Genomic DNA, 22,091 nt, shown 5'->3' with positions numbered 1-22,091 from the left:
ATGCCCTAGTCTTTGCCAAAGACCAGGACCTCTGTCTTGTCACCGTTCAACTTTAGGGAGTTGAGAATCATCCACTCTGCAACAAGTTGCATGCAGGACCTAAAGTTGGACGCGGTGACATTCACAGAGTGGGTCAGGGACACCATAATCTGCGTGTCGTCGGCGTACAACACTACCTCCATCCCCTGGGATCTTACTAGTCTTGCAAGGGGGGCCACGTAGATATTAAACAGGGTCGGACTCAGAGCCGACCCCTGTGGCACCCCGCATTGCAAAGACTTAGCAGGGGAGAGGTAATCTCCAAGCATTACACGCTGCTCTCGTTGATGTAGGAAAGAGCTCATGAGACTGAGGGCCGGTCCTGCTACCCCTGCCTCCCTTAACCTAGATGTTAAAGTACAGGGAGACATGGTATCGAATGCTGCTGTAAGGTCCAGCAGTACTAGCACGGTGGATTGACCCAGATCTACTTTCCGGCGGATATTATCCGTGACTTAAGTCAAAGCAGACTCCGTGCTATGAAGCTTTCTAAAGCCGTGTTGGGACCCATCCAAGAACCCTGAGGAATCCAGGAAGTTGGAAAGATGACAATTCAAGTGGGCCTCCAACATCTTAGCAGGAGCCGGCAGAAGGGATATTGGTCTAAAGTTCTTCAATATACCAGGATCCAGGGTAGACTTTTTGAGAAGAGGTTTTACAATAGCTCTCTTCCATGCTACCGGGAAAATACCTTGTTCCATGGCTCCATTCATTATTTCCAGTATCGGAGGAGGAATGATATCCCTACAGTCTGCATTGCCAGGGACCTATGGGACAGCTGGGAGGTGGCATTTCCTATCACGTAATTTGAATGTGTGTACGCCGAGAGGCGTGTGAGTAGCTGGCGGTGGCGGTGGTGGGTGAGGTTGCGCTGGCTGATCATGGCCGCAGTGTTTGCCTCCATGGCAGTGGACATCCGGTCAATGCGATCAGACAGATTGGCAACATTCCTGCCTGTGTTGTGCAGCTGCAGGTGTATTGCACCTAGGTGTCGTGCCTGCAATTGGTGAACACGCAGCATGCGGCGCTCAATAGAGAGCCCTGGCACACGCACAGCCATCCCCCTCCTGCCGGTGCGTGGTGTACTCTGCCGCCGCTCCCTGACATGCCTGCCGTGCTGGCTGGGCACAGTGGGTGTGCGCTGTGTCGCAGGTCTAGCAGCACCTGATGTTGATGGTGCCACTGGAATGGGTCTTGCAGCTGGCAATGTTGGTGTGCCTGATGCAGCTGGCGTTGCAGGTGGTGGTACGCTTGGTGGCACTGGAGCTTGGCCAGATGGTGCTGGTTGTGTGGAAGTTCCCTCTTCCTCACTCTCAGGCTCCTCCGGAGCATCATCTATCTGCAGCCTCTCGCTGTCACTGCTGGTGTTATCTGCACCACCTGTGATGGAAAGTGGACGTATATTAATTACATGTATCTTTGACATGTGCAGTTGCTACATGCATGCTGGCTTCCATTCCCTGACTGGCTGTTGCAAAGCGTACATTGGGACATGTCTGGCTGCATGGGAGTTTTTGTACATTGTGGTCAGACTACATGTCCCACAATGCAATAGGGATGTTCTGATGTGCATGGGCTGCATGAATGGGGTTGATTATTGGAGGATATAGGGTCATGGCCATTGTTAGGGGACAGGGTCGCAGTCGCATGGCACTTACCTTGGCTGTCTTGGGTGAGTCGGGATGAGTCCAGACGGATAACCCCAACACATGCCTCAGGCTGCAGTGTGTCCTCCACACGATCCTCCAAGGGGGTGTTGGGAGGGACTGTAGGCTCTCCCCCTCCAGTTGCAAGGCGCTCACCCAGCCTCTCAGCCACCCTCTCCTTGGCACGACCTCGGACGTTGTACCACCTCTTCTTGAGGTCGTCTATGGACCTCTGTGTGACTCCTACTGCGTTCACACTGGCACGGATGCGCAGCCACAGTCGCCGTTTCTCGGCCTCAGGCACCTTCCTGGAGTCCTTGCCGAAAAGTTTGTCGTGGTCTTTGCAGACTCCATCGATTAGATGCTCCAGCTACTGCTCCGAGAACTTTATCCTGCGCTTTCGCCCGGTGTCACTGGGCCCTGCTGCTGCTTCCTGTGCCATAGTGCAGTCTGCAGTATCCAAAATTCCAAGACTGGAGGTGGTTTGTGAGGAGCTCTGAGTGGTGCTGCTTCAATGTCTGCCTCAGTGTTCTCAATGGGGGAGGGAACTGCCTGCTTCCTGGTTGTGATATCATCACTGTGCTCGAAATGCGACTTCCCATTTTTGCGATCTCGCTATTAGTGAGATCGCAATTTGCGATCTCACTAATTGCGAGATCACAATTCCAACACGAAAATGGACATATTTTGCGATTTTACTGCGATTTCGGAAAATCGCTATCGGCTTTTGCGGCCGGATGCGAATTGCTATTTTTTCTCGCACTTTTACATGAATCCCATTATGCAAATTCTAAATTGCAATTCGGTATTAATCGCAATTTAGAACTCCCATATTTCGGCTTTCATGAATCTGGCAGTAGGTCCGTTCAGAAGACACAGAGCCACTTGGTCAGTCCTAGCTGCTTACACAGCGCATTGACTCAATGCCAGTAGCAGACGTACGTCCACTTCATAAAGAAAAAATAAAACTTTACTGAAACCTGACTTAGTTCGTGATGAGAACATTCACACTTCAGCCAACAAGAGCTACACAGACAGGACCAATTCAGGGTTCTACAACTAAAATTATACAACAAACGCTACACACTGTTATGGGTAAAATGCCCACTAAACATGTGCAGATGCCATTCTGGATACTCAGAAAATAACACAGCTAGAGTACGTATTCCCACACACCAGCCCTGAAGAAAAACACAGAATGCTAACAACCTGCTTACCAATGGGGTTAGGTAGAAGAGAGATTGGTCCTAGCGGAACTCAATTTTAAAACAAACAATGATTTGTGGTAGCGCCATTTAAATTACTCATAAACAATTCATATTCAACATTATTCAATCATATTGAACATATTTCAGCATGTCCAAAACACAGCATGTTTTTTTCCGAACCATGGTTCACTTTCTATTCTTTTGTAATTTTTTTCAAATGTATACCAAACTGTTTCTAATCCTGTTATTAAAAAATTCTTCTTAAAATAAAATATTTTTATTTAACAAAAATGACAAACATTTCACTCGTTTGCTGAAAACCCTTTACATTACATATAGTTTTTTTTAAAAATTTTTTCAAAAAAACCTTTATTTGTTCCAAGTGGTGACATGGCCCAAAACGCCTACAACCCTGGGGCAGGTGTCAGATATTAGTAAATTAACAAATTCCTTCAGTGGTAACACAGCCCATCAGCCAATAAACCTGGGGTCCGGCGGCAAATTGCACGTAGATGTATGTGCTATATACAGCATCTGCAGTCTTTAAACAATAAACACAAAATTGCGAGCATAGTACACAAGCACCTTGCTGTCTTGTTTACCCCGTGTACCTCTCTTTCGAGAGTCCTCAGCTCTGAGATAATGTGTCTTTGAACCAAATGGGAACAAACTTAATGTTAAGCAAACATCCCCTCCATCCCTCCCTTTCCACACAAAGCGCCATGGGTCAGCTACACACTCATTCATCACACTTCAGGATGCTGTACACCCTACATCCTCAGCTCTTGCGTCGCAGAGGAGGGGTCACGCTCGACACTCTTATCCCCCCGCTATAGATCTCTCCTCCACAACAGTTCTAAGGCCCCAAAGTAGGTGTCTCGAAAAATCCCAACTCTTTGCGCGTTCCATCCAACAGTCACACACACACTCCCTCGTCCCCCCCAGCACCTAGAGGCACCCATTGTCGAGACTCAGTCACCACAAGTCAACGTCTATTCTGTCGTACCAACAGTGGGAGCCACCAGAGGCACTTCGGTTCCTTTTTCCACGTCTGCATCTTCCCCCTGAGTGGCACCACTTACGTGTGTTTGATACAATGCCCAGAAGTTTTTAGGGCGACTTTTGGGGTGTAAAAGTTCACTATAGTTTTCAGTTTGGGTGCAACAATAAAGCATGTCCTGTGCCCAGCGGGTAGCTATAGGCAGTGGGCCCCTCATCCTTCAGCAACCCCATATCAGCCAGGCGTCGGATCGCCACCGGTAGGCCACGAGAATGTCCCATGAGTGCCAATTCGGGATCTGGAAACAGCTCAACCTCCAAAATCTTGCTCATTTTGGAGAAAATCTTTGTCCAGTACGCCTGTATGCCTGGACAGTTCCATGCTAAATGGAGAAAGTCAGCAATTGGCTCTTGACACCTCTCGCATGCCGCGGACAGGCGCAGACCGTATCTGTGCAGCCTCTCGGGAGTATAATACACCCTTTGAAGAAATTTAAAATGTATTAATCTGTGCTTCCCATTTAAGGAGATCTTCCCGGTGCTAAGACAACAGTAGTGCCACATTGCGTCATCAATTTTAACAGCTAAATCTCTCTGCCAGTCCACTCTGGCCTTCATAAGCTGGTGCTCCTCGTGGGACAGGGCAATCCTGTATACATTAGTCACCAATTTGCGGGGGGATTCCACTTTCATTACATACGTTAGCTCCGGGACCTCTGGAGGTTCCGCCAGGTCTGGCCCTAGCAGATCTAGGAAGGCGCTACGAACTCTGTGGTATTGGAATCGGAGCAGCAGTGACAGATCCCTCCTATCGCCCGTTACCTGCTCCCAGGTTTTTATAGTGCACTCTTTAAAGAAATCCACTGCCAGGCGTATGCCAAGTTGGTGCAAAGCCCGTACTACTCCCTTTTCTCGCATGGGGGCAGCCACACTGCCCAGTCCACTGGCATTAGCGGTGAATAGAGCAATACGCACCCCTGTCTCAACAGCAGGGAGTACCATGATTAGTAGCTGTGATTCAATCTAGAATACCAGTCCTGCGGTCCATTGGCTGAAACACCATTGCCGGGAGGGCAAGGGGCTCCACAAACAACTTTTCCATGAGCACGTGCGGAATACGTTGTTCCCCGTGCACCCAAGTATGCAAGTGCGCCGCCTGTGTCACTCGATAATAGAGTTCTATGTTAGGGACTCCAAGGCCTCCCATACTGTATGGCAATGTGAGGGTTGTCCATTTGACTCTGGGCTGTTTACCCACCCAAGCAAGATGGATCAGCAGTTGGGTTAAGCGCTGGAAAAAGGCCCTGGACAGCACCATTGGGATTGCACTGAACAGGAACAGTAGCCTAGGCAAGACAACCATTTTCATTATGGCGATACGCCCCATAAGCGAGAGAGGGATCTTATTCCAGGTAGACACATCATCTTCCAGTTTGCTGATCGCTACTCCGTAGTTTTCTCTGAGGAGGAGCTCTGGGTCTGTGTGTAGGCATACACCTAGGTATCTGACAGGGTACTCAGTCCACTGTAGTGGGTACTCCATATCGAACTTATGGGTAACCGGCGTCAGGGGGAAGGCTAACGACTTAGTCCAGTTCACCATCAATCCCCACACGGCGCCGAAGTGAACCACCTCTCTGAGCATCGGCGTAAGGTTATTCTCAGGGTCGTGGACATACAGCAGTGTATCATCTGCACACATGGAAACAACTATATTATATGTGGGGAAGCGGATATCTTCACTGCCGTGATACTCCCTCAGCGCACAAGCTAGTGGCTCTGCTGCTAAGGCATACAGCAGCGGGGAGAGCGGGCAGCCCTGTCGCGTCCCTCTGCCAATCATGAATGGTTCCATACCAAGATTGCCAAGTCGCACCCTTGCCAAGTTCTTGTTATAGAGTGCCCCTATCATTTGGAGGAACGGCTCGCCCAGTCCCTGCCTCCGCAGCACATGTCTCAGAAAGGGCCACTCAACCAAATCAAAAGCCTTCTCCATATCGAGAAAGACTGCGATGGCCTTTGTATCCTGTTTGACATGTTGCATCGCACCCAACACAGTGCGGATATTATAAGTAAGGTTCCTGCTAGGGATAAAGCCCGCCTGTTCCGGCGCTACCAAATTGGGGGCCAGCAGTGCCAGGCGTGTTGCTAGGACTTTAGCGTATAGTTTGGTATCAACATTTATCAATGAAAGAGGCCTGTAGGAATTAAATTCGTCATGCGCCTTTCCAGACTTCAGTATTGTAACTAGTAAGGCTTCTCGCATGGACTGTGGCATACTACCCTCCACACAAATGTAATCAAATAGTGTAGACAAATGGGGGATTAGTTCTTCCCTGAAGGCTTTATAGAATTCTACTGTAAGACCATCCACTCCTGGAGCACTACCAGTGCGCATGGACGCCAGGGCCTCTGTTATTTCCTCCTTTTCTATGGGGAGCATTAAGAATTCTCTATAGGTGTTAGAAAGCACAGGCAATTCGATATGCTCCAGATATTCCAGGATCTCATCAGTGAGCTCGCCACTCTTCGAGGAATAAAGGTCAGAATAAAAGCTCCTGAACGTACTTGCTATTCCCTGTTTGTCCGTAACGGTCAGGTCACTAGCAGTTTTTAACTCAGTTACCTGCTGCTTTCCTCTCCTGCCCTTCAGTGTAATGGCTAAAACCGAGCTAGGTCTCTTCCCTTCTCCATAAGTGCTGCAGTAGCATATTTGGTCATATGTTTGACCTCCCTATCTGCCTCCTCATGATATTCTGTAAGAAGGGATTTCATTTCCTCTACTACTGCGGGATCTGGACACCTCAGTTGTCTCTCTTCCAATTTCAATAGGTGACTCTCTAAGTCGGACAATCTCTGCCGAATGGATTTGAGAACACTAGAGTGTTCGGACATGGCGATCCCACGTATATATACCTTAAAGGTCTCCCAAAGTGTTTGGAAGCTGTCAACCGATCCTACGTTGGTTTAAAAAAAGACATCTATTGCCTCCGCAAGCTCACTCCTAAATAATGGGTCACGGAGCGAACACGGGGGAAGGCGCCATCTAAAGGGGGGGATTGCCTTCTTTGGGGCTATAAGGGCTAATAGGATGGTGAGTGATCTGATAAGGTGCGCGGCAGTATTTTGCACTCTCTAACGTGGTCCATCATGCTGGAGGAGGCCAGCCAGTAGTCTATCCTGGTGTGGATGTCATGATAGGCCGAATAATGCGTGTAGCCCCCCTGTGTCGGGTATCTATTTCTCCATACATCCTCCAAACCCAAACTAAGAATCTGTGTGTTAAGCAGCTGCGCCGCAGCCGATGGCCTACGTTGTGGTCCCGCCGATCTATCCAGCGCTGGATCAAGTACTAAATTAAAGTCCCCTCCCCACAAGATTCTTGTAGTGCTATACGTGCTATCAATGTCTGCCAGTGATTGGTAAAATGCCGGAGAATCAAAGTTTGGGCCATAAACGTTGACTACGATAAAATCCATCCCCTGCCCTTTGCAGTGTGCAATCACAAATCTACCCTCTGCATCAACTCGTGAAGAGGTTAAAGTGAATTTCGACTTAGGATTCACCCAGGTTAGAACCTCTGCTGCTATTATGTTACCCTCAGGGCATTTACTGTGTAGCATTCTGCTGGCGAGAGGCAGGTGCGTCTCCTGGAGGAGAGCTATATCCACCTGCAGCCGCTGTAAATAGCTAATCACTTTCCTTAGCTTGCGGAAATCGTCAGTCCTCTTACGTTCCATGTGAGGGCCCGAACTGTGACAGTAGAATCACGATCCCCCTTGTCAGGTGTATTCAGTGTAGTTGCTGATGCAATAGTGTGCTAAAGTGCAATATCCATGTGAGCTTAATATGACCAGTGTGTGAAAACAGTGTACAACCCCTCCCCCTCCCCATAAAGAACTCAAAACTGCAAACAAGACCTCCCCCCGCCCACAGCAGACCCCCCTAACTGGGCCTCGCCGAATGTGCTACCACCCCTCCCTCTCCCTTCCCCTGTCCCGAACATGAAAGTCTCCGTGGAGACCAAGGGCCCGATGTAGGAGCATGCTTTCGGCCGTTTCCGACCGGTATTAGGGTTTTCTAATGTAGGAGCATGCTTTACAGAATCGGTATTTTACCGAATCTGTATTTACAGATTCGATAAAATTACCGAATCGGTAAATACAGACTCGGTAAAAATACTGAATCTGTAAAAGCACATGTAGGTAGCACATCTTTGAGTGCCGCAGGCCTTTCAGATTCGGTATTTTACCACCCAATCCAAATGGGTGGTAAAATACCGAATCCAGGTGTGCATGCACATCTGTGCATGCACACCAGTGCAATGTGACACACAGACATGCCCTTAGGGCATGTCTGTGTGCCACATGGCACTCCAGTCCGGAATTGGGGTGCCAGAGGGTGTCAAAGTGACACCCCCCTGCACCCTTGCAAAAATCGGATTTCAGCGAATCGGTAAATACCGATTCGGTATTCACCATTGATTCCTATGGGCTTCAAGGCCCATAGGAATCAATGGGGGATACCGATTCTGTATTTACCAAATCGGTAAATACCGAATCTTACAGATTCGTATTTACCGATTCTGAAATACCTACATGTGCCCCCTTCTATTTTACCACTTCTTAAATACCGAATCGGTAAAATTCGGTATTTTAGAAGTGGTAAAACAAAATTACCTACATCTAGCCCCAAGTGGGTGAAGTGCACGCAGGGGCCGAGGTTACCTGGCCGTCAACCAGGTGTGCGAATGCGCACTACTCTGGGAACCCCTTCGCCACCACCAGCATCGGTTCATAGTAATTACCAGAGAGGTTGCTCCTAAACATAAACACGCTAACAAGACCTGAATGTCCTAAACTGCATGCTCCACTATATCCACATTTCCTTGGTTCAACATAGAGACGCTCTCCCTATTCTGCGAGGGCCCCCCTGCAGCATGATACCGAGCCCGCTGGTGGTGAACGCCCTATAGCCATCAAGACAGGCCCCAGCGCATCAACTCAAGGATTAATAACCCAGACCGGCTTCAGCAATCCCACCCCACTACCAAAAGTCTTGCAGTGGCACCCCACTGTCCTTGCTGCTTTCCCCAGTCTCGTCATCTTACCATCTCTTGCAGCCATTGGAAAACAGACAGTTACTCTTGTTCCTCCAGCTGGTTCTCGCCCTCCGCAGCCTCCGCCTGAAGATTCGCCTCCCTGCTCTGGTCCTTCGACCAGTTCTTCAAAGCTTGTTGCAGCGCTCTAGGGTCGGTAAACAGATGTGAGTGTCCTTGTCGATTAACACGTAGTTTCGCCGGGTACAGCATGGCGTAGTCCAGGCCCAGGACTCTTAATTGTCTCTTGAGCGGGGCAAAGTGCTTACGAGCCTCCTGCACTTTGGCGGTGAAGTCCGGATCAAGCAAGATTTCTAAGCCCTCATACTGCCGAGTTTTCCTTTCCCTAGCTTGTTTCAAGGCCTCGTCTCTCTCTCTGTAGTTCAGTAGTTTTGCAATAATAGGTCACGGAGGGCCCCCCGGGCGCGGGCGCGGGCCCAGCAAACGATGAGCTCGCTGTGGCTCCCTGTGAGTTCAACTGCCTTTGTTCGAAGGTAAGCTTACTCTGCGTCTTATCGCCTTTGCCCATCATGCAGCGTGTAGTGCCGTTCTCTGAGAGGCACAGCTCAGCAGTAGGGAGAAGCTGCTACTAACCACCTAGGGTCGGGTCCGCCAGCAGCACTCAGCGCAACAATCCCCTAAGCTGCTCGCTCCCCAGCTTAGGTTTGTCTCATATTTGTAGCATTGTCGTGGTCGTATCTCGCCAGCCTTGCAGAGTATAGTAATACGCCCAGGGACGGCAATTTTTGACTGGGCCGGTTTCCAACCTGCTCTCGGGGGTGCTAGTTCAAGGGAGTTAGTTTGGGTTGATCAAATGCCCCCAGTCGCTCCAAAATTGTGGGTCACAGTGCACAGGATGGCATGGCATACAATAGGGGGGGCGCGGGCAGTCGCCACCCCAGGCAGATTCACTCGCGCTCTCCTCCGGTGGTCTCTCTCGCTTCTGGGGCTGCCACTTCGGAGTGGGATGCCGTCCGGGGTCCGTGGGTGCGCCGTCCCGGCCGCTCACGCGTGGAGGAGTGCAACCAAGACCGGGACCCCCCCGTCCTCTGGTGTGCAACTTGTGGGTTGTGATGGCCCAGCTCTGATTTACCGTCCCCGACAGGTCACTCTTGCGGCCACTATGGGACCTCCAGCCATCCCAGCTGATTCGTCGGGGGTCCCCCGCTCTCCTAACGCAGCCAATGCCCGCTGCCTGGTCACACTGTTCAGGGCTGCCGGTCACTCCTTGGCCGACCTCGTGGTCTGCCAGTCTATCCTCTCTGCACTCCAAACAGGGGGGGGGTCACCTCCGCCACTTACTCCAACTCCTTTGTTCTGGTGGCTTACGCCTGTGGAGTCCTCCAACACTAGAGTTGCCGATCTTCCAAGTGCCGCGTCCCGGGCCGTCAGCCAGGGTCCTGCCGCACGTAGAGCGACATCACTCGTGCTCCACTCTCACTGTGGGCTGCGGCTGCGGCTCTGGGGCCCAGCCTGCTGTCTCTGTGCCACCTCTGAGAGCTCTCGATGTGCGTGCACAATCTGCCTTCAGGAGGGATCGCTCAGTTCTCCGTCCTCTCCCCTCCGTCAGGGGCTGTGAGGGCACTTAATCTCGCCTGACCAGTGCAGGATAGTTGAAGGATTTTGTTGATGCGGGGAGGAGCTACGGGACTACGCGGCCCGTACACTACATATAGTTATTGCCACATAATAAAGTCAATTCAAAAGAAAAATATATTTTACATATTTTGTGCTCAATCCCCAGTCCTCCTCAGTTCTAACTCTACCGTTGGTGACACACAAATCTCTCCTTTGTACGAATTCCATTTTGACCACTTCCTGTCCCATTTCTTTGGGCATCCTCTGGCGATAAATACTTCCTTCTCGGCTATCATGCATTTATCCATCTCTCTATTCCATACTGTCACTACCGGTGGCTCCACTCCATCCCATCCCCTGGCAATTTCTCGTTTGAACAGTGTGAAGCCCAGTGTCACCAATTGCTGCTCCGTTTCCGTTAGATCTGTCGCCTCCCAGATGTTAAGCAGGCCCAATCTCCGAGTCAAGGTAATCGCCTTTCCTAAGGCAGAGTGCATATGTGTTGTGATTCTACCCCAACGGCTTTGTATCGCTGGGCATTCCCATACCATGTGGTAGAAGGTAGCAGGTTGCCGGCAGCCCTTGAAGCAGTTATCGTCAGTTTTGGTCCCCATCCTTGCTAAAATAATTCCAGTCATATATGATCGATGAAAGACACAAAGCTGAACAAGGTGGTATCTAAGTGTGATGGCAATTCAGAAAAGGGGGTGGTGATGAACAGAGTGTCTGAATTAAGCAGACCACTCTTACCCAGTCCAAAGATCAGGGCTTGATCCATCACCGTTATTTATCTCACTGCACCATCCCAGCTCAGAACCTGGCTATATGCAAATTAGTCTGACCCTGGCCCAGTGCATCATGGGAACAGGGCAGACCAAACTACCAAGCCAATTCTTATACTGGGAAGGAAACAAGCTACCGGGGACCGGTTTCTGGCATTTCAGCCGTGTTCGGCCCGGCTTGCTTGAGTCCTGATGGTGCAATGAGCTAGGGACTCACATCTGAGTATACCCTTCCACGCTTATGGTGGACAAAAATGATTCAGAAAAAGGGGTGGTGATGAACAGAGTGTCTGAATTAAGCCGACCACTCTTACCCAGTCCAAAGATCAGGGCTTGATCCATCACCGTTTTTTAGCTCACTGCACCATCCCAGCTCAGAACCTGGCTATATGCAAATCAGTCTGTCCCTGGCCCAGTGCATCATGGGAACAGGGCAGACTAAACTACCAAGCCAATTCTTCACCAGAAAGGAGACAAGCTACCGGGGACCGGTTTCTGGCATTTCAGCCGTCTTCGGCCCGGCTTGCTTGAATCCTGATGGTGCAGTGAGAAAGGGACTCATGTCTGAGTATACCCTGCCACACCTATAATGGCCAAAAACGATTCAGAAAAGGGGGTGGTGATGAATAGAGTGTCTGAATTAAGCAGACCACTCTTACCCAGTCCAAAGATCAGGGCTTGATCCATCACCGTTATTTATCTCACTGCACCATCCCAGCTCAGAACCTGGCTATATGCAAATCAGTCTGTCCCTGGCCCAGTTCATCATGGGAACAGGGCAGACTAAACTACCAAGCCAATTCTTCACCAGAAAGGAGACAAGCTACCGGGGACCGGTTTCTGGGTAAGAGTGGTCTGCTTAATTCAGACACTCTGTTCATCACCACCCCCTTTTCTGAATCATTTTTGTCCACCATAAGCGTGGAAGGGTATACTCAGATGTGAGTCCCTAGCTCATTGCACCATCAGGATTCAAGCAAGCCGGGCCGAAGACGGCTGAAATGCCAGAAATCGGTCCCCGGTAGCTTGTTTCCTTCCCAGTATAAGAATTGGCTTGGTAGTTTGGTCTGCCCTGTTCCCATGATGCACTGGGCCAGGGTCAGACTAATTTGCATATAGCCAAGTTCTGAGCTGGGATGGTGCAGTGAGCTAAAAAACGGTGATGGATCAAGCCCTGATCTTTGGACTGGGTAAGAGTGGTCTGCTTAATTCAGACACTCTGTTCATCACCACCCCCTTTTCTGAATCACTTTTGTCCACCATAAGCGTGGAAGGGTATACTCAGATGTGGGTCCCTAGCTCATTGCACCATCAGGATTCAAGCAAGCCACGCCGAAGAGGGCTGAAATGCCAAAAACCGGTCCCCGGTAGCTTGTTTCCTTCCCAGTATAAGAATTGGCTTGGTAGTTTGGTCTGCCCTGTTCCCATGATGCACTGGGCCAGGGTCAGACTAATTTGCATATAGCCAAGTTCTGAGCTGGGATGGTGCAGTGAGCTAAAAAACGGTGATGGATCAAGCCCTGATCTTTGGACTGGGTAAGAGTGGTCTGCTTAATTCAGACACTCTGTTCATCACCACCCTCTTTTCTGAATCCTTTTTGTCCACCATAAGCGTGGAAGGGTATACTCAGATGTGAGTCCCTAGCTCATTGCACCATCAGGATTCAAGCAAGCCGGGCCGAAGACGGCTGAAATGCCAGAAACCGGCCCCCTGTAGCTTGTTTCCTTCCCAGTATAAGAATTGGCTTGGTAGTTTGGTCTGCCCTGTTCCCATGATGCACTGGGCCAGGGTCAGACTAATTTGCATATAGCCAGGTTCTGAGCTGGGATGGTGCAGTGAGATAAATAACGGTGATGGATCAAGCCCTGATCTTTGGACTGGGTAAGAGTGGTCTGCTTAATTCAGACACTCTGTTCATCACCACCCCCTTTTCTGAATCATTTTTGTCCGCTATAGGTGTGGCAGGGTATACTCAGACATGAGTCCCTTTCTCACTGCACCATCAGGATTCAAGCAAGCCGGGCCGAAGACGGCTGAAATGCCAGAAACCGGTCCCCGGTAGCTTGTTTCCTTCCCAGTATAAGAATTGGCTTGGTAGTTTGGTCTGCCCTGTTCCCAGGATGCACTGGGCCAGGGTCAGACTAATTTGCATATAGCCAGGTTCTGAGCTGGGATGGTGCAGTGAGATAAATAACGGTGATGGATCAAGCCCTGATCTTTGGACTGGGTAAGAGTGGTCTGCTTAATTCAGACACTCTGTTCATCACCACCCCCTTTTCTGAATCACTAAGTGTGATGGCAGCCTCCCTGGGAGACATCAGCGCCTGCCTCCAATCCTCATCCTCAATGGCACCCAGATCACCCTCCCATTTCTCCTTTAGCTGTCCAAAAGAGTCTGGTAAATTATTGCTAAGCTTTCTGTATGTGAGGGAGATCGCTTTAGTTTGCAATTGTCCATCTAGCAAACGATCCTCTAGCGGAGAGGACTCTGGTATATCCATACATGTGGGGAAAGTCGCCCTCAGGGCATGTCGTATTGGAAAATAGCAGAAGATTTCGGTTGGGGCTAACTGGTAAGTTTTCTGTGGCTCTTCAAACCGAAGGATCTCACCCTTCTTAATCATATCTCCTACTGTTGAAATACCAATCATGTCCCATTTGTCGAATCCCAGATGGTGACATAGCACACCCAGCCTTTCTGATAAGTCTGTCTGTCCATCCCAGCCTGGAGTTGGCTAGTCTCCATAATTGCAGGGTGTGTTTTGCAGGCCCTATGATCTGTTTTTTTTCCGTGAGCTAGTGTATAACGCCCGAGGTAGCCAGCCGTGTCACAGCATGTTTTTTTGAAAATAAATTATACAGTGGTGCCCCAAGAAAAGTAAAAGAGGGGTTGGTGCAGCAAAGTGCTGAAGTGAGGGTTTAGTGAAAAAAAGGAGTGACAATATATACATCAAAGATTACATTTGAAGCCTGTCCAGGCTGACACAGGTCTGCAAATAAAGCTATAATGTTAGGTTTGGCACAGCGAAAAAAGCACTGTTGTCCACATTGGTGTAAAATATAGAGCTGTCAACGTTTCAACCCAGTGAAAGTGTAGGGTGACCTAAATCCTTACAGTAGGGTCTTCATCAGGACTCTGGGGGCACTGATGTCCACCCGTCACCCTACACTTTCACTGGGACAAAACATCTTTTTTTTTTTACAAAACCCTTACTTCAGCACTTTGCTGCACTAACCCCTTTTACTTATCTTTGGGGCACGACTGCATAAAGTATTTTTTTTAAAAACATGCTGTGATGTGAACATGCTGAAATATGAATAAATAATGTTGAATATGAATTGTTTATGAGTAATTTAAAGGACGCTACCACAAATCATTGTTTGTTTTAAACCGTGTTCCACTAGGACCAATCTCTCCTGAATCACTATTTACCTGGGTCCTAGTGACCCTTCTGGGTCATATCTGTTTTTAGGTCTCGCTGAAGCAACGCGCAAGCGTTGGTTTTTGAGAGTTATAGTAAGACTCAAAAGGTGGCAAAATCAAGCATAAAATGCTATGGGAACAGGTAGCTGAGTTGAAAAACGAACTACTAAGAGCCCACATGATACACATGCTGAGTCGTCAACTTGATGGTGTTCACGTTGAAGGGAATTCATTGGCTGATAAAACTGCGAAGGGGCAGTACGTACTGCTGCCATAGCTGCAATCACTGGTTCTAAAACGAGAATAGACGGACAGATAATGGTAGCTGCCATTGCTTCAAGCAAAAACAGCACAGCCTTACCGAAAGGTTTTCCACTCAAGTACTCCTACAAGTTAGATGCAAATAACATTCTGTATGCTTTCTAATTCCAGGAGTGAGGGATAGAGTAATATCAAACATGGATCGCAGATTAGGTTAAATACTAGCTGCACACGAGGGACTAGATTCTGCACACGCATGGATTACCGCAACAGTTTCATTATTAAAACAGTGATATTGGTGGCCAGCGTTAACTAAACAGACAAATTATTTTGTCCTAAATTGCGACATCTGCCAACAGATGAAGGGTTCCACATGGCCCGTCCAGTGCAGACACCTTTACTAATATCAGACACACCACTCTCTTGTGTCTATTTGGACCACTGCGGCCCCTTACACGCGGATGGGGCTTACAAGTATATCTTGGTGGCAGTGGATTCATGCTTTAAATTCCTATGGGTATGGCCCCAGTACTCGGCTGATGCTCGAACTGTTATAAAAGATTTGTGAGTCTTTATAGGGACACACGCAGTTGGCACATTACATTCTGACTGTGGCCCCGAGTTTAGTTCTAGGGCTTACAAGGAAGCCATGGGAAGTCTGGGTATAGCATTGTGGTACTCCTCTCCATACCATTCCGAGGGAAATTCAACTGTGGAGAGGAAAAACAGAGACATAAAGCAATCTTTAACAGCAAGAGTATTAGGTTCGGGTGGTAGTTGGGCCAATCACGTATATGGGGTACAACAAGCCCTTAATAATACGCCAAGAAGTTCTCTAGGGGTGTCACTCCGTACGAGGTCCTATTTGGGATGAGAATGTGGGTACCTGAAGCAGATTGTGAAAGCCCAGTGGCAGATGAAAAACCATTTGACATCAAAAAATATTTGGCCATTTTACAGGATCTCAATGAATCCCGGGCACTACTAAGCAACATGCAAGTGAAACGCACCGCTACTGGGGAAGTCAAATCAGTCACGGCAAGACTTGTCTGGACCCCCAAAGTCTGGGATCTGGTCAGAGAAAAGATCGAGGACAAGAAAGAATTTGAGCCTTCATACAGAAATCCAGGCGCAGTGCGTCCATTGGGGCGTGGGGGCGTAGCCCCCCCCGCCCGGAGCTCCTTCGGCGTCTTTGAACTTAAGTAAACTGAATCAGTTTATTTTACTTAAGTTCAAAGACCCAAGGGAGAACTGACAATCATGTCAGTCAGCATGACGTCGGACCGCCCACCCCTTCAGAGTCTGAAGGGGGTGGGCAGTCTGGCGTCATGTTGACTGACATGATTGTCAGACCAGTGGGGGGGCAACAGGCGTCAGCACAACACAAGTGCTCATGAGTGGGGACGGAGGGTGAATTTTCTCACCGTGCCCACTCATGCGCACATGTGTTTTGACTTGTTTGCGCATGCCTATTAGGAGCCCTTTGGGCATGCGGTGGGTGAAGAATAGCCATGCCCTAAGCCAATTGTGGCTACAGCCCCTCTCCAGGATTGGCTGAGAGGGGCTGTAGGCACCAATGGACTCGGGCGGCGCGGACCTGCTCAGGACCTCAGTTAGGATCATTTTTTTTAATGTATTTTATGTATTTTAACCCCCTCCCCCGTGAGCCGCGACTGATGCAGAGCCCAGAGTAATTCAATAGGCCCAAGGTTTGGTCTGCGGTAGAAGTAAAGAGGCTCTGGGTTGTGCTGTTGTTTAAGATAATGAAAAGAAATGTCAGTTAGGGTTTGTTCATTCTTAGAAACGGCTCCCATGTGTATCAATTTTATACCACCCTCTTCAAAAAGTAACTACAATATTCAGAATACTGCAAACGTACTCTGGGCTGAGCTACATGGGTCTCCTCTGCTCAGAAATATAACTTTTGTACCTCGCCTCGCTGTACAATTGAAACGTTCAGTGTGAGTGGGTTCTTTCATTAACATCCGTCAAGGGCGGCATTCTGCAATGTATACGTTGCGCGCAGAGCTACTGCTTCTAGGCGCTGTATTTAGCAGATATGACTAATATTCATTTTCATTGTATGGCTCTCGCTAAGATGAAAGCCCGAATTGATTTTATCATATTTTTAATTGTGATCTGTAATCACTTCACACAAACGTGCAGCGAGCGCCCCCTCGCTTTATACAGCTGAGAAGGGAACATTGGGGTCCCTGTGGGTATAGAATCAAAGGGGCGTGTTTTGACTGCTGTGAGTTGCTCTCAAAAGCCATTTGTTTATTACGAAATGTGACTGTCAGGGAATAAAGCTAGTAAGGTGCGCTCAGTCTCACGGCCGCTACCGTCTTTGGAGCTCAGTGACTCACTGGTGTTGTTGGCTTCTGAAGGACTGTCCCCCTGCTTCCTCCCCTTAATAGACTGTGACATGTTACGAAAGACAGTATGTGGCAACTTGTGCATGAGGAGTGAAAGCCAAGACACTCTGGGTGCTGCAAGCAGAGTGCAGGAAAAGCCACGAGGTGCAGGATACTGAGTGCAGAGTTCAGGAGACATCAAGAGGCTTAGGGTGGTGCATGTGGGGTTCATAAAAAGCCAGGAAGGTGAGTGCGGTGCATGCAGAGTGTGGTAGAAGCCTAGAGGCTCGGCGTGATGCATGTCACGAGTAGACAAAGCCAGCAGTCTCAGGGTTCTTCATGGTGATGAGCCAAGAGGTTCAGAGTGCAGCATATAGAGTGCACGAGAAGCCAGGAGACTCAGAGAGCTCCATGAGTAGTGCAGAATTTAGGAGGCTCAAGGTGCTTAAGTGGAGTGCAGAAGAAGCCAAGAGGCTCAAGGGGTGCATGCAAAGTGCAAGAGAAGACAAGAGGACAGGGTCTGAACACCAGCAGGGGACACATCCCAGGGGCATCGCTGTGAGAACCACACTCTGCCCGCACTTTGTTAGTCACCCACAGCACCTCGGGGCCGAAATCCATCACGCCGAACTTTGCCACTTATCAAAGGCGTAATTGGGCCGCCGCCATGCTGTTTGGGCTCATCAGAGACATATTTAATTTAATTAAGCTTGTCAGCACTGTTGATTTTGGCAGTTTCAATTACTGCGTGGTTATGACTTATGCATCTAGTGTGGTAACAATGACTTATTAATCAGGATATTAAACATCTCTCCTGCTCAGTGCCTCATACTTTGTTATAAATGACAGCGCTACATCAGGAGTGCACACAACTGGAGAGGCAGACGGACTGCGGTATTGTGTTTGTGTTTAAACAAAGCCTTCTGTGATTTGCTCTACTTTATTTAATCCTGTTGGTGCTACTGGCGGCGGGCACTTTAAAAAGATAAATAGTTAAGCAAAGCCCATGGCTGGAAGTCAAGAAGCGCTGCAGCTGACTGCTGCCTTATAGCTATGAACCAAGTAGGATATCTCTATTCGCCTTTGATGTTGCACATGTAAATACATTTTTGTCTGTTTCCTGTTTCACATAAGTTAATTTTTTAAAATAATTATTTTCCATAAAGCAAACATTGGAATGACAAAATTTTTCCAGGGCCGAATCTGAATGCTATAAGGGTGTTATCATTTCCACTGTTGTTTAATGCTTTGTCTATATGGCACATTATGGTCACCGTGAGCAATGTAATTGAAGGAATTCTCTGTATATGATTGTTAAAATGGATTAATTCAATTTAAAAAAATAGTATCACAAATACCTAGACCGGCTGAAATAAGTGAAACCAATTGAGTGCAGTGCAGCGAAGGGTGAGTGATGTCTGTGTGAGTGCAGGTTGAGCAGTGTGCCTGTGTGAGTCCAGGGTGAGTGATGTGCCTGTGTGAGTTCAGGGTGAGCAATGTGCCTGTGTGAGTCCAGGGTTAGTGATGTCTATGTGACTGCAGGTTGAGCAGTGTGCCTGTGTGAGTTCAGGGTGAGTGATGTGGATGGGTGAATGCTGGCTTAGTGATCTGTCAGAGAAGGGTGAGTAATGGGTCTATGAGTGCAGGGTGACTGTGCCTATGGCAATGCAGGGAGAGTGATGTATCTGTGCAAGTGCAAAGAGACTTCTCTGGCTACTCCCAGAGATGTGTTCACCAAGCCACCTATTTTATTTCTCAAAATTGCTTGAGAATGCAACATTTGCCCACTCTTTTTTTCAAACATTTCTCAGGGGAGACCCCCGGAACCCCCCATAAGTGGTTCGGGCTTGTTCTCTCGCCACAGTGCAGTATTTACGCCCCATCACTTTCAAATGTCACCAGCCCCCCCTGCAGAAAGCCTGTCCTGGCTGTTGAAGGACCAAGAACAGTACTTCTTCAGCCTCTTGCCAGCAAAAATTAAAAGAGATTTGTCTCCATTGATCTGATGATCAAACCACACTATGTGGCCAATACTGAATAGTAGACCTCATAGACTCCTGGGTAGCTGAAGCTCTCCTCTGGCTACTATACAGGAAGTTCAGACAGAAAGATTCATAACATTTGAAGAGTCACCATTGAAATGGAACTCATTCCTCTTGAAACAGAACATAACACAAATGAAAGACAAAAATCAATTTGGTCTACAACTGATGTGTACGTCAATATGCCTCTACAAGAGACGTCTGCCAGTTCAACAAAACCTTCTGAGTTACCAAAGATAGATCAAACTGCATCCGGCTGCATTATCGATTTTGATACCTTTTCTCTTTATCCCAGTGAACCTGAGACATCGCCAGCTCCAGTTGCCCTGAAGCAAAAAATTTGTGAATTCTACACTTTTCTGAAAAAGACTTCCCTAGTGTCACCATGGCTCCAACTGTAGATCACTACTGGAATATTGTTTTTTCTGTTCTGGATTGGCCTAGTAACTGTGCTTTGCTTACTCATAAATGGAAAATATCTCCAAGAAATCTCTGCAGTAGCCAATGCGAACTTGGTCCTGAAACCTCATACATAATCTCATTGTGACCAAAGAGACTTGTTTTCCGTGAACATTACAGCTGTTCTAATTCCTAATGGTATTGTTTGGGACAAGGCTGATTATGATGTATTTGGCCTTACTGAACTGAGGAAATAGAAATTTTCAGGTAGTCAGTGTGTCCCCCCCTCGCACCCTATCCATGTACCTATGTCCCATGTATGTCCATGTTATCATGTAATTCCTTTCCCCGTGCCTGTTTCAATAATGCCCCTGCATTTCCGTCAAATGTTAGCATGTCAGTTACTAGGCCCTTCATGGTTCTAATGTCAATTCCGCATCCAGGCCTACGTTTCCAATGCATTTACATGGTGCACTTTTAAATATCGCGAAGCACACGTTTTTGTGGCTCAATCGAGCCAGACCCTTAATTCGGGCTCCGAGCCTCTTCTGTCTCAGAAAGCTGCAGTTTAGGTATGCATCCCTGACCTCTACCTTACTTCCTGCCCAGCGAAGCGGTGCCCGGCTCGGCCTGGCCTGCCTGCCAAGACGGTATTTTGCCTACAGTTATCTGCTCAGCCTCCGAAAAAACACATTCCAGTCTAGTGAAGTAGGTAAACATATTCCAGCCTGCAGAGCAAAGGGCCCGGCCTTTCCTGTCTCCTTGCAAGTAATTTACTGCACCCGTTACCATAGCAGGCCCATGGCCCCGCGCATTACACGAAGACACGTATGCACCCACTAGCATTCAGTGATGAACGGCCTCTGCCCGAGAGACCTTTTACTTCAGACAACACATCCTCCAAACACACGATACCAGATATGCTATAGGTGCAGGTCGTCCTGACATCCCAGACACCAGACTCCTCTACTAGTGCTAAAGTCAAGCCCCCCAGCTCTCCCCAGTTACAAGTCAATATACGTCATGCTCAGTTGTGCGCGCATGTATGTTAAAGGTTTCTGCTGACCCTGCAGATTTCCTCCATGCATCCACCCACCTATGACATTTCTGTGACGCATCCAGCATACACCTCCGTGTACGCCCCTGTACATGCCTTCTTTTACTCCCATGTGTTCTTATCTCTATCTTTTCACTTGTTACGCCTACTGTATTCAATGCAACTGTTCAGTTTTACTATATATAATGTGTGATGTTAATAAATCATTAGATATCCCTTCCTGAACCATAGTGGTGATGGAACCCGATTCTCGGTGACTCGAGTCATCTTAATTAAAGCCCGTATGACTCAGATACCACGGACTCTGCCTCTCATTTATTTTGAGCTATCCTTATTGTCACTTAATGTATAGAAAAATAGTCCAGGTAATTTTATTTACCACATAAATCTGGCGCCCGAATAGGGACAAGTCCCCTTCCCCACGCGCCGGCGATGTAACGCAGGCCCCTGACCCCTTCTACAGCCGTGACGGACCCCCTTCTGTGCACATCCGCGGGTTTTCCTGCTAACTCCCTCAGGCCCACGGAGGTGACGGAGACTGCGACCAGGCATCCACACGAGGCGGTGAGGAATGCGGACTGTCCCGACCATAGCCCAAGCCGAGAGAGCAAGGTCCGAGGTATCCGGAGGCCCACCTGTTCCGAAGCGCATGCGTAGCAGCCAGAAGCTGTAGCAGACCAGTCCAGTCCAGTGTCGAGTTTCCGAGGCCTTCAGTTTGCTTCCCGGTGAGTACCGTTGTTGGGAACGCATATAGACGGGTTCATTCATTTGAGCCCGGTCAAGACGGGTCTGGGTACACAGATCCGGTATAGACGTGTCCACTTAGGTGGATACGGTATGACGTGTCTCTTTATGGGACCGGTATGACTGTACTGTTCTAGCAGTGCATCCAGTATCCAGTATTCTAGTATTGTTTTTCAGATTTGTGTTATTCTATGTATCAGGTAATCTCTGTTTCGCAATGTTTTAATGTCGTGGTATGAATGATTGTTTGCAGTTCATTATTGTGTTTAATGTGTTCTTGTTCAAGTCAGTTCAAATATGCCGCTGTTTTCGAAATTACGTCAGATAGGAACCAGGAAAGGGATACTCGAAGAGGCAGTTCCCGTCCCGCCTAGGGATACTCCCGGACATTTTATGTACCATAAGCATGGCCTTGATGTCATACTGTACTTAGATTTATGGGCTGACTATACCAAAGAT

The sequence above is a fragment of the Lissotriton vulgaris genome, chromosome 11 (assembly GCF_964263255.1).
Source record: "Lissotriton vulgaris chromosome 11, aLisVul1.2, whole genome shotgun sequence".
Lineage (NCBI taxonomy): Eukaryota > Metazoa > Chordata > Amphibia > Caudata > Salamandridae > Lissotriton > Lissotriton vulgaris.
Note: the sequence above shows the minus strand (reverse complement) of the source record.